We start from the raw sequence: 5,555 nt of genomic DNA on the forward strand, positions 1-5,555 counted from the left end.
TTTCATGAATCTTACTGTACTTATGGAATCAAGTAGGTGTGTTGATGGAATTGAAGCATGGGTGACTTTGGATGAAGAAGAAATGAACATGTTAGTAGGTAATCAAGAACTCTTGGTTTTTGCTTCCATAGACCCTATACACTCTAGACTCGATAGAGCTCAGGATTACACTAGGTGTTGTTCTTGTAGACCCTAGCCCAACCCAACTCGTGGGATTACTTTGGGTATATTGTTGTTGTTGTAAACCGTAGCTCTCTTACTACTTCAAGATGAAGTCTTTGGCCTTCAACATGTAATATTTCATGGCTCACTTCAACTAAGTTCAAATATTCCTCTCCCACTTAACATCTTACTAATAGTGAAATGGGTAGCCTTTTTATTTCTTTTCTGTAATTGCAATAAAGAATCAATATGAACATGCAAAACATAAACCATACTGAACTACAATTAATTGCTAATACTAAAATGGTAAGTCCATATACAAGAGCACCACCTTGGACCACAAGAGATAACAAGAACTTGAAGGAGAAGAAGAGAGATCTATGGGTTTTAGAGACTATTCAATGCACAAAACATCTCGCGTTCACGCACATCTCAAGGGCTGTGATGCACACCGTCAACACTAAACCCTAATGCAAATATTAGTAATTGTTTTCACAGATAAGATCATACGAAAGCAAGTCCATACACATTGAAACTATGAGAGGAATTTCAGCTGGAACGATATGCTAATTATAAACTTGAAAAAAGAAATGGGTGCAGAAAAATGCTCCTTGATTTATATTTGACAAATAACAAGAAATAACTTAAAATAAGTCAAAAATAACTTTAGCTAAGTTAGAAACTGTTTGGTAAGGTAAAAAATGACTTAAAATAAGTAAAAAATCCAAAGTAAGAGCCCCATTTGGATTGATTTAACAAACGTAGTTTTTCGATAAAAAATAAGAAGTCAAACTTTATTAAACGATTTTTAAGTTAAAAAATAAAAAGTAGGGGAGACTTGTATATGAGGTATGGATATTAAATCAGTGCTCAACCGAGCGAACTTTCTATGTCCGAGTTTTGATGGTAAAATATCGAAAATGCCCATTGTGATGGATTAACACATAAAACGTGGTTGTGGCAATGCGATTTACTGTCTCTTCTGTTTTATATAATATTAAAAAAAACTTGTGGTCATTTTTAGTGCTTTGATGAAGTAGTCATTATGTATATTTTTTTAATAACCATGATAATTAAGAAGGCAAGAATCCAACAAATAATTGTGCAAAAGAATCAGAGACATATATATGTATGTTATGTTTTACTTTTGAAAGTCAAATTATATAAATTTTGACTGTATTTGTTGGTGATTCTTAAGTAGAACTCAATGGAAGTCTATCATATGCATATTGATAACTGGTGTTGAGGACAAAAAAGTGTACATGAAGTCAAAGAAAGAAAGATCACTAGACAAATTAGACATTTACAAGTTCGATTTATCTCGTTTAATTTTACAGTTGAGTTTTATAGGTCAATTTTTCTTGTACAGCCTGGTGCACCAACAAAACGTTCACCAAAGAGGATCAAGAAAGCACTAATGCTTGATAAGATGGATGATATAAGCAAAGAATGGATTCAATCTGATATACTAATCTTTAATACCGGTCATTGGTGGACTCCCACGAAGCTTTTTGAACTGTAAGTGATTCATGATGAATTCCTTGTTCTTATTTAGTTTGAAACTATTTGCTTTTGATGTTATGTCGTTTCTTACCATGGTAGTTTTCTTCATACGATATATTGCAACTCTATTAAGGCTTGAAAACTTATCATTTTGTATATTTCTGATTATGTAAAATGCTCTTGAAAAGGTAAATGATCATCAAATAACCATAGCACAAGCCCTCAATCTATTTCATTATAATTGATATAAGCTATAAGTTTAGGAGACTTGTAGATTCGTCGCAGTCTTTAAATGAACGCTATGAAATGTTGAGAATTTTTTTTTTAAAAAAAAAGTATATGAGGACCTCCGTAACGAGTTGGGAAAAGATTATGTATAGTCCCACCATTTTAAAATTTTGAAACGAAAGCTTACACACCATCTTCTTTAGATCTAGCTAACTCGTGAGATTTTACCAAATATGTTATTGTATAATGCTTACTCATAATTTGACTTTAATAATTTTATTTTTCTAAATTTAATTTCAAACATTGCTTTCAAATTCTATTAAATTCAAATGCTCTAAACCTAGTATTCCTTATAACAAAAAATATATATTTCTATTAGAATAATAATATGTCAATTACCATATAATTTGAATTTATGTTTTCCGAAAAATAAAAAGTAAAAATAAAGGGTATATAAGAACGAATCCCTTCAAAATTCTAATCCTTCCGTTGTCAGCTCCTAACGATATCTAAAATCAGCCCACTTTTTCAAAATGTCAATTCAAATTTGCTTCTACTTCTTCTTCGTTTTCTTGAAGAATAACAGCTTCTTCTTCATTCATTCTCTTGAAGAACAGGGGTGATGAAAAGGCGTTCATCAGTTGCGAAGAGACAAGCAATGGGAGGCGAATTCATCAGATCGAATGCTGGAGCGCCCAAGAAACAACCGGTACTTTCTAATAACTCGAATCTTACAGCTATTACTGCTCGCTTTCTCATTCCTCCAAACTTGTCGTTGATTCTGCATTTATAACAAACCTATTCCCCAAATTGGAACGTGGTGGATGCATACATTGTGTCTATCATTTGAAGTGTAATCTACCAAACTTCTTTCGATTGTTTTAGAAGTAAAAATTTTCATCATTCTATTCAAATTGGAACGTGGTGGATGCATACGTAACAAATTTCCCCAAATATATAAAATTGTTCCCTAGTTATCCTATAAACCTTTCTTGATTCTCTTTTTATACAATTACCATGAGTGCTAGTGGAACGTTCAACACCTTTCTTACAATGGACATCATAGTGAGAAATTTCTCCTATGTTTGGATAAAATGGTCTTAAAAGATGAGACAAGTAGTACATACAATAGTGAATCGTGCCTCCAATTTGGTAGAGAAATGAGCTAGAGACTGCAATTTGCTTTTTGAACATTTGAAGAAATTTCTAGTGTTAATAGGCTGAAGAAAAAGTTCTGCTTTACAAATGCACATAGTAGCTTAATTTTCATGTTTTGGGATCATTATGTCATGCCTTCGGGTTTAAATTTCTGTCCTAAGTACTAACCATTTAACTTGCTCTAAAAGATAATAACCTAACAGTGAGTTCTAGCTTTGCTTTGAGTCTTTGATCTGCCATATCGTCTATTTTTTAGCATCGAGAAATCTTTTATGTATATTGGTTGCTTATGTGCTTAAGCTTTTTATCTAATTCATGTCGATGTAAATTTTGCTTAGCCTAACTGTCACTGAATTTCCTGTTCTAATCTTTTGATTTAAAAATGGTCAAATTTAACTATGTAACTAAGTTCAGATTTTCATCTGTAGCTACTGTAAGCGAGTTAGGAGACTATTCCTGATTCTATTCAAATTGAAACTTGGTGATAAATACGTAACAAATTAGAGATTATTTCCCCAAATCTATAAAACTGTTCCCTATCCTGCAAACTTTTCTTGATTCTCTTTTTATACAATTTCCATGAGTGCTAGTGGAACGTTTAACACCTTTCTTGTAAAGGTCTAGTTGGGATAACCTTATGTCAAACAAAAGAACTCCTTTAAATTTGGCAATGTGAGTGAATCGTTTTCTTACTTGGCTGATCATAATGACTTCTTACAATGGACATCATAGTGAGAAATTTCTCCTATGTTTATCTGTCCACTTTTCTTTTTGAACATTTGAAGAAAGTTCTAGTGTTAATGCAAAAAATAGCTTAATTTTCATATTTTGGGATCATTTAAGCTTACATTTGAATGTCGTGCCTTTGGATTTAATTTGCTCTAAAAAATAATTAGCTAACAGTGAGTTCTAGCTTTGCTTTGAGTCTTTGATCTTCCATATCGTCTATTTTTGAGCATCGTGAAATCATTTACGGATATCGGCTGCTTATGTGCTTAAGCTTTTTATCTAATTCATGTCGATGTGAATCTTACCTAGCCTAACTGTCATTGAATTTCCTGTTCTAATATTTTGATTTAACAATGATCAAATTTATCTATGTAACTAAGTTTGTTTGTTCTTGTCGTCTTGATAATAAGTTGTCCTGAAAGTTTGTCTAGAATCAGTGTTTTCAAGTGTACTCATCAAATGATTTTTCTGCATTTAATAGTTGGCTCTTTTCTGAGAGCATGAATATATATTTCTCCTTCTTCTTTTAAATATATTTTGATCATGTTTGTGTTTATTTCTTCCTTCTCTTAGATACTGTCAAATGAGTTTGTGTGTTAGTTTCCCCTCTCATTATATGAATTCTTAAGTGCATGATAAATGATATACTGTAAACCTTTCCCACTTCGTCTAGCATCTGGTAAGCCTTTTTAGAAATAGGGTTGGTTTGTAATGATTTACATGTTCCAATGCTGCCATGTTTGTGCCTTGATGCAATCTGAAATACTTTTACAGGAGTCGCAATCATTTTTGCAATAGTTTGTGTTTAGAAATTTCTAAATCAGTGTGAATGCTCAATTAGGTTGCATTTCTGATTTCGAGTATTTCAATTCCTCATATTTAGGAAGTTCTTGTCTGTCAATATGTAGAAAGTCCTTCTTGGCTGTCAATTTACCAGTGGCATTCTAGATCATTAATGTGGATCAGTGGACCAATTTCTGCTTTTTGTCTCCTTGAATGATTTTATTACTGTTCATAATTTGATTAGGGACAAAATTTATAAGAAACTTATGATAATTATGAGTTTTCATAGTTTGATGAACCTTTCTTTTATTTAATAAGTTGTTTTGCAATGTAAGAAAATTGAAAAAGATTGTTTCTTGTATCTGAAGTTGTGACAAACTCTGGACTCATTTTTGGCTTTGGATTAAGAACATTTCTGAATGCATTACTTGCACCAGTAATGCAGTTTGCTGTTCTGCCAGCATCCTCCTCTGACAGACAAACCAACAAACCTGTTTCTGTTCAAATATGTGAGATCACTGCCATCTGTGTCTGACACAGTGGGAAGTCTTTGATCTTTTCAGCAGAGAGTAGTCCGTGTTCTAGAAATTCATTTTAACTACATCTATTTACAATTTATCTATTTTTAAATTCTGCAGAAAATATATGATGTACTTGTGGACTTGGAATCAACAGATAAAGATTGTCAACATTGATACAAATACTTGTGAGCCTCAGAGGTCTAAAATTGTTTAACCTCTATCTTTTTTTCAGCTCTTTGAATTGGATGTTGTTGTTATCAAACATGGATTACACTGTTGCTAAGATTTTGTTACCAACCATGTCATAATGTTATCTTTGATCATCGTACTAGGCAAGGAAAAAGGAAAGGCTTTCCACATATTCCATCCATCGGGCATGCGCGCTATATGATTTGACTGGCGTGTTGAGGTAAACTTCTAATATCTTTCTTGTGTGTGTGTGTGTGGGGGGGGGGGCCTCGGGTAGGGTGC

The 5,555-nt window shown here is 32.8% G+C and overlaps 1 long non-coding RNA gene across 1 annotated transcript; it reads left to right on the top strand.

Annotated features, from left to right (window-relative positions):
• The first annotated feature begins 2,392 nt into the window (after positions 1-2,392).
• Positions 2,393-5,283, top strand: LOC114078257. The gene is made up of 2 exons (XR_003579761.1): positions 2,393-2,602; positions 5,202-5,283. It is a non-coding gene; the product is annotated as an uncharacterized LOC114078257 (long non-coding RNA).
• Positions 5,284-5,555: the final 272 nt, after the last annotated feature.

The sequence above is a fragment of the Solanum pennellii genome, chromosome 8, assembly GCF_001406875.1.
Source record: "Solanum pennellii chromosome 8, SPENNV200".
Lineage (NCBI taxonomy): Eukaryota > Viridiplantae > Streptophyta > Magnoliopsida > Solanales > Solanaceae > Solanum > Solanum pennellii.